The following is an 11669-nucleotide window of genomic DNA, read 5'->3' as shown; positions in this document are numbered from 1 at the left end:
AGGATTTGGGATTAACGGTCTGAATTAAGACATTTAACTACTTTGATCACAGAGACTCTTGTGATGTGTGAGATATTATTGAGAAAGTCTAATGAAATTAGATATGTTGAATATGTTTATGGTTAATGGAAGAGTGGAGCAAGAGACATTTTAGCCATCTAACATGTGAAAATGAACAATTCTCTCCTGGAATGACAAAGGGCCACAGAATAAACCTTTTAAGTATGTACTAAATCCATTACCAGCTCCCATTTGAATATCTCATTGTGGATGCGTCAATGGCTATTGACAATCTGTCTTCCAGAACTTACACACTAAAACGCTTTGTCTCCTGTTTTCCTGTTGTGTACTGGGGAGGCAGATGGTTAGACTTCTTCCCTAGGTGGAAAGTCTTTATTGGCAATGCAAAAATGTGCTTCAAATATCAATTCCTCCTCAGATGCATCTTTAGTATGGCAGGACACTGGTGGAATAAAGGGCCTTTTCTCTGATTTTCCTTCCTGAAGAATTTCTACTTGGCTTCTGCTCCAAAAATTCTGCCTTTAAAGGGATTTCTCTTGTCTCAACAAGCAAGTGCTGCAACTAGCATATTGATTTAGCCCAAGGTTCTTGGGATCCAGATTACATCATTTCTACAGGCAGATGCATGATTTATTTCACGTAAGTTTACAGTGCTCCTGAGATAGCTCTGAGTAGATGGAATTGAGCGTTGAGAAGACAGAGCTGACTCTTACCTCCAGCACAGGAGGTGAAAGAACATTTGCGACGGCAAACTTCCTTTGCAGAGCTGTGCCTCAACATTTGCGTTCACACAATTAAAACACTTATTGTGGTGCCTAAGGAATGCCCCATAGAGAAAGGCCCATTTCCACCTCCCATGAGTGACAGCGAACTGCCCCACATGCCAGCTGGAGGAATCCATCTCCTTTCCCCAGTTCCCTTCCAACCGAGCTATGGATCGTGTTCAAGGTCCACTTGACTGAGCAGTGCAGACCAGCCCCAGGTCCTTCGGTTCTTAGAGGGCATATCGTCGCTCCCATAACAAGTTTATCTTCCATCATACTGAACACTCTCAGCTCATAAATTGTGCAAAGGTGTATTTTGACAGGTGAAGTATATTTTCTTGTTGCTGAGCCATGGTGGAGCTCATCTGTCCAAATCAGCTCCCAGATTGTTTACATTCCTGTAACAGAGTTGTGTTAGTCGCAAAGTCAATACGAGGTCCCATTATTGTGGTCAAATGGCTCTTCACTCTCCAGGCAAGTCAGCCATTGATCTCTGAAGAACCCTGACGCTCCTCCCTGTGAACTCGAGGTGAATGAACAGAGCTGCTGCCGCGGGGCTGGCAGGCTGCGCCTGATCAAGGCCACGCACGATTCCCTACATACCATTGCTTTATCTGTCCCTAGTCTGGGTTTTGTTGCCGGACTCTTAGTTTGAATGAAATTTAGCTGAAAAAAATATATACCAGCATACACACAAAAACTGCTCGAGGCAGCATCCTCCAATAATCTAAATAAAGTAAATCTCTTCAATGACCCGGCTCGGAGAGACAGAGCTGAGAAAGGAAGGCTTTTGCATTGTTTCCACGTACGTATGCAGACAGACAATAGGGTATTTTTCTTTGTAAACTTAGAAGAGTCACAACAAAAGTGTTGGGACTTTGCCTAAATTCCAGACTTTTAATTCCATCACCTAACAAAGCTGATGTGGTTTGTCTCCCTTCCAGACATTACAGCAGTAGCCAGCAATTTAAACCAGATCCTTCAGTGCTTGTCAGATTAGCTTAAATCCCTTCCTAACACTCAGGACGGAGCAAGCTTAAAATTAATAAAAAGAAATGGGAGATTGCTCAGAGTTATATAGAGTATATTTAGTGTTTAAAGGCCTGATACAGACTCTATCGGGGTGTTCCCACGAACTTCATTAGATGTTGAATCACACACTTGGACTACTGCATGTGCGTACAAACGTGAACACAAAAGAGCAACTCACCTTCTCTCCCCCATCGCCACTCAGAACAGAAAGCCTGGCATATTATGGGAAAGTATGCATTTTTTGAGGAATTTATAAGTCTTTTTAAATTTATAGGTTATTTCTTAAAAAGAGGAATTTGTCACATGCAATTGAAAATGAAAATCTTAGTCCCTTTTCATCCAAAGTAATGAGGAAATGCATTTATTCTTTAGTCTGCAAATCTCCTTATTTCAGTAGACAGCACTTTTTAAATGCTGCTGTACATTTGTTGTGGCAAAGGCATTTTTTTTTCGGATTCCCAAGCATACGGCTCTTCTGGAAAAAAGGCTCTCCTATTGTCCTAGGGGTATTTTGTACAGGGTACAGACAAGGCAACATGCATTTTCACTGTTCCCTGAGGAACTGAAGACATTACGTTCCAATAGTTAATTCTTTCCCTTCCTGAAGCACACCTGTACAGATCTTCAGTCAAATACATGGTGCATTATGGCAGAATGTAGAGAGCAGAATCTGTCCATCATTGTGGTGATAAAATTTCATGCAGAAAGACGAGTTACCCCGTGCACAACGACACTTACAGATATAATTGTAAAACTCAGCCAAGTATTCAGACTAACTAATAATTTATTTGTCAAGTTTCATTTATTTGTCTTAAAAATGTTCAAGAGAAGATGTTACATTTATTCTTGACATTTCCCCCCCTGTAGATAATAGCTTGCATAAACATGGTATGAATATTCAATGTTCAAGCCTTAAAATTTGGACTGTCAGTTAGTTACATAAATCATGTAGTATTATTGCTTTTCCTTCATGACGTATGTAACTAAGCAACAAATCATGAATTTAAATATTAAATTTATTACATTCTGCCCTTTTCACGGTGATAAGTGATATAGAGATCTCAGCTCAGCAGGAGGTGGCTTATGCTCTCCCAAAGGTGGAGAATCAGAGAAACACGTCAACTCAAAATCCAGACGATGCTGCCTATTCTAGATTAGAATTTACATAATGAGCATTGTTGGCTTGGCAAGGCTCAATTTCCCAGTTATTCCCAAAAATTAATTCAAAATACCAAGAATGGGGTCAAGCATAGACTTGTTCTTGAACTCAGATGACGATGCAGAAAGACCTACCTATCCAGGGCCACCGCTTCGTCGTTGGTTATAAATTCCCTGAGCGCCTGAAGAATTCATAAGTATAGCCGCAGTTCGTTGCAATCAAAAATGGGATGTGCTTAAGACAAAGAGCTGGAAGAGCAGCGCAAAGCTCTCTTCAAAAGAGTTGGAAGAGGCATTTGTCATTTAAAACAAAAATTGAAGACTTCGAAGAGAAAAAAGGGCAGAATAACCTTAGAATAAGAGGTATTAAGGTACTAAAGGGAGTAACCTTTAAAGCCTGCCTACAAAATGGATCCCTGAAGTCCTGAATCATAATAGCAGAGGGGAGGGAGAGCGCCTTGGAATAAATGAACATTAGTCCAGAAATCTCCCAGAGACGACGGAGAGTGCAAAAGTTTCATGCTAAACTATTTTATTTCTTTGATAAAACCTGAACCCCTCAGTAGCGTGGAGTGCAAGAGGAAAGAAGAAAGAAAGGATAATAGGAGGGGAAATAAATCTCTCTTTTTAAATGCATTTAGTGGTGCAGTGATAGGGGTAAAGATTACACTCAATTTAATCTGAATGGATGACACAGTCCAGGATATTATCTGTAGTTTTCTTAAAATCTCCTCTGAAACACAGCTTTAGCATTTCTTTCTGCGGCAGTAGCTGTGCTCCCCGGCTGTGCCATTTCCCACAGCACTCTGCTGGTCGGGTCAGCCCTCCCAAAAAAACCCCTCAGTTTAATTCAAGGGAGAAATTGAACTAGTGAATAGGGTGGCAGGAGCCCTGAGCTGGTTAATTTGGGGGAAATTATATGAACAGCTTGTGTAAAACAGCACGGGATCCACCGGTAACAAAAGTAAGATGCTGTTGTTGTTAACCAGACAAGAAGAGAGAAACGGAATTGCAGGAAGACCTACCCCCCAAAAAATCCCAGCTATTTGCATTCACCTGCTTTGTGCAGTCTTTGCGAAGCTGAGAAACCATTCGCCGTTTTGCAATAACAGGTTGCAGTAACAGGTTGTATTTGTACGAATGCATAAATTAGCATACCTCAGGTTCTGCAGTCCAGATGGGTCACAGCTCCTGGCTGCTCCAGCTTGCCCTCCTGGTCGAAGATGCACGCTGCCCGCTGCCACAGGGATGCAGGAATGGGTGACCCCAGTGAAATTCAGGAGTTTTTTGATCTGAATTCACTTCACTCACTTCAGTGAATACCCCATGGCAGGATTACGCCTCCTGAATCTCTCACCTTCATGTTCACATCTTCTTCTAAAGCTGCTACCCAGATACTGGACCAAGATTATTTTATGTGATCTAATAAGACAGTGCCAAATATGGCACAGACAAAACAGATGAAGAAGATAAGTTCTGTTTTTATGACAAACTTCCTACTGGTTCTTAATTAACAACATTACGAGGGCTAATCACTCGGTGGTTCCTACCTCCGCTCATTTTCTCGCTGGCACAAGGGCACGCGACAGGGGTGAGTGGCTGCACCATGTCTGCTTGCAATAATCTGTCACTTCACAAAGGGCTGTGGTGCCATTAACTGGGTTAATTGGGTTCATAATTGTTGCCAATCCAGACATCTGTGCTCAGCTGCTGCCACTTAAGAAGAAAAAAGAAGCTAAACACAAGTTCTTTGAAATGCTGGCGATGAGAAACTTGTCTCCAGACAGTTTTTACATCCCAAAGGAGTCCCGGAGGGATTTTTTGGAAAGAGGGTGCACAGGGGAGAACCCTCTTGGATGGTGAGATTTTTCCCAATTTCATAAGTAATTTCCAGAATATGAACCCCCTGTTTCCCAGAACAGATGTGGGAAAATTTCTAGGTAAATAAGACTAGAAATGCAAATGAGATTTGGCAAAGGGAAAATATCAAGGGAATTCTTTTAGCCAGCAAATCATTTATTTTTAAGTAATCTTCCATACTGGAGATGTCTCAATTCCTCTGTAGTACCTTTCTCAGGAAAAATATTGGGAGGAAGTTTTTATTTTCTGGCTCGCAGATTGAGAAACACCACCTCCCTCTTTCCAGCTGAAGCAGGCAGAGGATGAGGAAGCATTAATTACTATGGGTAACAGAAGAGTTGCTGGTAAATGGTAATTTAACTTAGTGAATGTATTGAATTAGACAGCATTTTGTGGAATTCACAGCTAAAGAGATTTTTTATGAACAAAATTGAGAGGTTTTGGCTTTTTCTTTCCCCATAGCCAACATTTAATGTATAACTGTTCTCAGTGATTGACATTGCATTTTCAGATGAGAGTTTTGTTTTGTTTTTCTATCTGCTCTAGAGAGCGACACTATGTTATTTCATGGGATTAGCGATTTAAGTAATGTGAGTAGGTTGGTTGTCATGATTAGCAGAAGCTAAAGCAAAGCAGCGTTTGCGAACTGCAGAGAATTGAGACGATGTGGCCGGCCGCAGTGGCTTATTAAATGTATAATGAGCTCAGGCAACTCATAAAATGAATCAAAATTCTGTAATGCAAGGAAGCAAAGATCCTGAGTACCAGCATTTTCCTGTAAGACTCTGAGGTGACACGAGATTATTATAAAGTATTTAGTGAGTAGACATTTAATTGAACACATGAGTATAGGAAAAAGAATTTAGGACAGCGTGCTTTTCTGAGAAGAGTTTCAAAGTTTGGCTTCACCAAGCCAACAATTGTTGGAGTGCAGTGCCGCTGAGGTGGGAATCGGCCCCTCTTCTTTCATCGCAGACCGTTTTTCCCAGCCACAGAAGTGTCACCATTTGAATCTCTACATTGCTTCTGGAGATCTTTTTTGGCTTTCTGTCGTCTGCTATTCTTAAATTCCCCCAGCATCATAACATTCCCACTTTAATCAGACCCTGCTTTGATTTCTGACACTATCCTCCTGACTTTGCCTTGCAGCCCTTTCTCTCTGCAGCCGCTGCCTCTCAAAGAGATCTCAGCACGCCTGCCTCCAGCCTTCCCGTTTCATTGGATGCGGTTGCTACCAGTCTGCCGTGTAAAATAATAATGTTTTCAGCAATTCCTAAACTGTTGATTTCTACAAAACACATAGAGCTTACCTGCATTATCTTCCTAAAAATGCCCCACTTCCAAGGAAGTTAGACTTTGTTTGTATGGTATTTACATGGTATGTCCCCAAAGAGACACAAATCTTGCTCTCCAGAAAGTGCAGGTCCAGTGTGCCGTTTAAATATGGGATATGTGGCAGGTGATGTAAATCTCATCAGACAGTGTAAGAAATTGGAAACAGCTGTAGGTGAGTGAGAGCACTGCCAAGAGCAGCTTTTTATCAAGGTTATCAATTTGGGGGATTTTCCTTGCAGTCAGGCAAGAGACTCCCCATTTCCATCAAGTCACCGATAACCCCTCGCTTCTCAAACCCAGCGGTCCTTCTGTTACCGAGTCCAGCACAGAAACATCCCTGCTGCTTTCTGGTCGTGCTTTACAATTCTAAAGCATGTGTTCCTCCTGCCTCCCAAATTCCCTGTGGCTATTTGGGAGCAGAGGGCGAGACTCTACAGAGGATGGCAGCAATCTTTGGGTCGTGCCATCCTCCGAGCAGGTGAAGAAGCAATAGATACTGTAAAGGGTGGTGCAAACTGAGGGCTGCAAGAGCTCTGCTGCCTTTTTAGCAGTTAGCTCACACAGCATCATCCCAAGAGACTCGGATCCTATTTGCAAGTTCTGTCGTTATCGATATTCTCCAAACCATCCTGCTGAGAGCACTCCTCCAGCGCTGGGGTCAGAAGACACACGATAAACACAATGTACCACCAAAGGTGTTGGAGCAAGGCTTACAGAGTACGGCCCAGCACGTGAACCAACAGAGAGGAACGTCAAGCATGAAACTTGCACCAAGTACTAGCAAAATTTGGGAATCTGCCTCCTTTCCACTCCTCGAATATCTTTAAAAATCCCATCCCTGATGAAATTCAGGTGCTGGAATTGATGAGGGTCTGCAAGCGAAAGGAAAATATTAATTTAGCCCAGACTCCATAGCATTGTGCTTATTAGGCAATTCTCTGATTTGGGGAAATATGTGCTACCTCAGGGGTTTTTTTAACCATTTTTCTCCAATAGCGAGGAAAAAGTTTTTTCATCTCCTTTTGTGGAGAAATATATACAAGCTAGGCAAGAGGAAGGCCTCAGTTCATGTAAAATGTAGGAAGATATAATGGAAGTTTCACAATACCCTTTCAAAGTACCTTAATACACATTAGGCAGACTATTTCAGCTGCTGAATTCATTCAACATTTCCCTACTTTCTGTTCGAAACTTGTGAAATACAGCGTTTTTATGATTAGAGCACTGTCACTTATAAGTTTGGCTTCATTCATTCATTTAGCAAAAAACCCTTTGTTGGGCCAAAGAGAATAATTTCACCTCTGTCCAGTTCGGAAGTATCTAACGGCGCTGTTTGGCTGCAGCTGAAACTCAGGGCAGAGTGTGCCACCCCATCTTTTATTTTCATTTTATCCCTCCCAACTCAGAAAGCTAAACAAATTATTTGAAAATAACCAGCCTAAAGAGCTCATACACTGGCAGCAGCTGGAAGAAAATTTCCTGCTTGCACAGAAGATTTTATTCCAGAAGGGAAGTGGCAAAAGAGACTTTTACTATTCAATTAGAGACCCGCTCGCATGCCAACAAAGGTACTGCCAAATGCAGTCTTGGGTTTCCGTGCAAAAGGGGAGATGGAGTGCTTCGGGGTGCCACAAATATAACGTGGGCTGCCTTGTCGGGGGGCTTGAATTCAGGGCAGACGAGATCTCACTGCAATGAAATAGCAGAAATTTTATCATAAAATATGCACCACACCTCCTCCTCGGATTTATAGGGGATTTGATAGAAATCTTACGCGTGCTGTTTTGTAGCGATGATGAACTTTCATCCTCTTGCTCTCAATACACAGGTCAGCCAGCAAGAGCATCCGAGGGAACAGGAGGCAGGCAGCTTGCATCTCCAGAGGGTTTGTCTTTCCTGCGCACATTAGTTGAATACACACATGATTTTAAAAGAAACCTTTTGGTTTTACCTGCAACAGGAAAAAAAAAACAATATTTAGGTTAATAATTTTGGGCTCCTTCTCACAGAAAACTCCCTGCTCGGAGGAAAAAAAAAGTACAGTCAAAAGGTAGCGAATTAGCTGTAAAGGGCAGATTTTGACCTGATAAAATTGGCGTGGCTATTTAGGGAGCAAGATTTCATTAGAGTTGCTATAGCAATTGGAACAGTTTGACAAAACCTAATGAAGGATTATGACAGAAATAGAGAAGCCTATAAGCCATCAAAAGCTATAGGAACAGAAGCTTCACAGGTTTCTGAGCAAAATCCCTCTGGAAGTACACTGATCTCCCTGGAAGATATCACACTCATTTCAAACATTTCTCCGGGGTATTCACTGAGCGATGATTGCAATACAAAACCGAGTGCCCTCTCTACTGCAAAGAGTTATTTGCGGATTTTCCCCTCTGAGAGGCAGACTTTATTATTAAGTGCTTTATAATAAAAATACTTGGCACTTGCGTGGCATCTCTCATCACAGAGCAGTGCAGAAGTTACTCCTGATGCTGCACGTTAACCTCCTCAAATTGGTATTAGATACGTCCTGTGGCTGCCTAAACGGAGCCTGAGACACTAAAGGACTTTACTCCAGCCTTTCTGGGGATAAAGCGGGCAAGTGCATGATGGGTGGGGCTCCCAGATGTCCAAATAAACCTCAGGGCACATGAGCGGGGGGTTCCTGCAGAGTTCTCGCCCGTGTGAGGTGCCTCCATGGTGAGCAGATGCTGCAAAACATCTTCTGGGTCCAGCTGAGCTCCTGCTGTGCTGCGGTGCCTCTCCAAGGTGTAAAATCGAAGCTACTGTCCGCGGAGGATGCTCTCAACTCGAGCTCTGCATGGGGCCAAAAGTGTTGCTCAGGAGCCGCATAGCAATATATATATATTTATTCCATTAAATAGTGCCCAGCACAACCACTCCCACCAGGGGAGAGCGTTTTCCCTCAGATCTGAGACTGAGAAAAAAATTGCCTCCAGGTCAGCAAAGCATATCTAAACCAATTCCCAGCCGAATTAGCATGCGGTGAGCTGGTCCGTCGCGAGAGCAAGAAGGAAGGAGGCTTCCTGCCTAGCCTTCAGCTCCCGGCCCATCCAAGTTCCCGCTGGTTTTGCTCTGCCCTTATGGCCAGGGCTTTGGTTTCCAAAGGCACATGCAAACCTATAGCCAGCTCTCAGGAAAGTGAACAGCACTGATTTTAGGTGCAGGATTTTTAGGCTGGCGGATGCATTGAGCAGCGACTTTCCAGGATTCAGCAAGGGGGAACTGCTCCGTCGCTGGGCAGAGCTTCGGCACGGGACAGACCTTCAAAGGACAAGCATTGACCTGCCATTTCTTCTTTCCTAGAGACTTCTGCGTTGTGTCTTTACAGCATCAAAATCCAAACCAACGATAAAACCTGTCCTTCACATAGTTTGGATAATGATAATGGGGTTAAATGGACGATAATTCCATACCGGGCTCTTTGAAGCCTCCCACCCCATTACAGCCCCCAAAACTTCCTAAGGCTTGCCAAAGGGTACTATAAATAGTGATTTGAAATTAAAAGTCGTCTTATTTTCAGTTTTGTCAGAATTGGGCAGTCAGCTCCAGGACTGGGTAGCCGCCCCCGGTGCTGCGGGGGGCGGTTGGGACAGAGCGTGCGGAGCTGCTCTCTGCTATAGGAAATAGCGGACAAAACATGTTTTCCAAATATTCCTGCTAACAGCTCTGTAAATGAATTTTCTCTGTTTGTTCAGATGTATCAGTCAGCTGCTGGCGAGTGTTTGGAACGTGCCTCAGCATCAAAAAATGTATTTTGACATTAACTTTGTTTCTGGCAGAAAAACGGCAAAACGTTTAACACATTGGAGGCCTTCATGTGTCGAGTCAGTATGCTAACTACGCTGTGGTAGCTCTCAATCACTTCTAAAAAATTACCTTCAGACTGCCTTTGTCAGACAGATGCAAAAACAAACGGGGAATTTGCTCACCGGTGTCAGTGCAGAGGGCACACACAGCACACCACACTCAACCATTTACTGACCACTATATTAAACTGAAGGTGATACCCACTTAAACCAAAGCCGTTAGCCTGCTTGGTCCTATGTCTTTAACTATATCGAAGAAATAAAGATCTTGTTATGCGATTTGGAATATGTCTGATGTTGAAGTCCTATCTTGCTATTATCCTGCCTTACATGCTTTAGAGCCAGACAAAATAATGGAATTTTAATTTTTAAATGGAGAGCTTTGTCTTGTGATGCCGTTACACTGATTTCCTATGAACCTCGGGATTCTACCTGCAGATCCTACCTCGCATTTGCGTGCAAATCTGGACAGAAACACATCTGGAATTCACACCCAGCGTCAGTCAGTCCCTCCGTTCCCACCAGGAAAAGCCATTGGACCTGACCCACCGCCACACAACCTCGCACCCCAACTGGTGTAGCTGGTGGAGAAAAGACAAGCAGGGTCCACCCACCGCGTGCCAGCCCGACCCGCGAGGCTGCGGGCAGAATTGGAATGAGATGACAGAGATGTCATTTGTGGGGGCTTTAGATTTGGGCTATCACCAGCAGAGCTGGGAAAACTAGAGCACCGCCAAAACAGACCAGCGATTTATCGGGAAAGCCAACATCTAGAGCAGCCGCTCTCACGCATTGCAGAGCAAGATGTAAAAAGGTAAATGTGGGATACTCTTCTCTCCTAGAATAGTCTCCTCCAACCTCCAGCAGCAGCAGACTGGTTCCATACCACTTCCCACGGCTCTCGCCGAGCGTCACAGCCCAGTCGCAGCTCGTCCCCCCGGCAGTGCCACATCCCACTGCGGCAGCCAGCGAGGACGGCCCCATGGGGACACGTTTCTGCTTGCCCCGGACCTGGGGAAATGCTGGTTTAAATTCAGAAGCACGAGCTTTTAATCTCCCTCCAGAAAGTTTTTGTTACTGTTAACTCGAATAACAGGGGCTATTTCTCTGTGTCAGATCAGATGGCTAATCCCTCTATCGGCTTCGAGTCCTCAGTCTAAATGCTACGCCATGGCGTTCCCACTTAGCATTTAGCCTACAGACTCAGCGAGGATAGGGGGATTAGACATTTTATATTGCCATGTTCCATATTCTAATGTATTTGAGGTCGGAAAATTATTTCCTTTGTGCACTTTTGGATTGCTGCCTTTCAGTTTCAGTGAAAGTTGCTGAGTACTTGCACAAAGAGATGAGGAAAATGGCATTTCCCAGCCGATGCGAGCATATAATGTACTCTTGAGCAGAAAATGGAGAAGAAAACACATGCTTTCCATTTTGCATTATTCATTCAGCTTTAACCATCGCTCTTGATACCCCCTACAAACTCATGCAGGTGTGGGAGAGAGCTCCTACTGCCTATTTATGGAAGTGTGTTGCAGTTGGTCCAGTGCGGCTCATCAGTGAATGCCACTTGGGAAGTGACCACTGATAATTCATGAGTTTCAAATCAAATCTCCCTTGTTCAAAAGGAAGGTGATAACCTTAAAAGAGGCCCATAATCTAATCATTTCTGCAG

This window comes from Charadrius vociferus, unplaced genomic scaffold, assembly GCF_000708025.1.
Source record: "Charadrius vociferus isolate BGI_N301 unplaced genomic scaffold, ASM70802v2 scaffold370, whole genome shotgun sequence".
Taxonomy (NCBI): domain Eukaryota; kingdom Metazoa; phylum Chordata; class Aves; order Charadriiformes; family Charadriidae; genus Charadrius; species Charadrius vociferus.
This window is presented reverse-complemented; position numbering follows the sequence as displayed.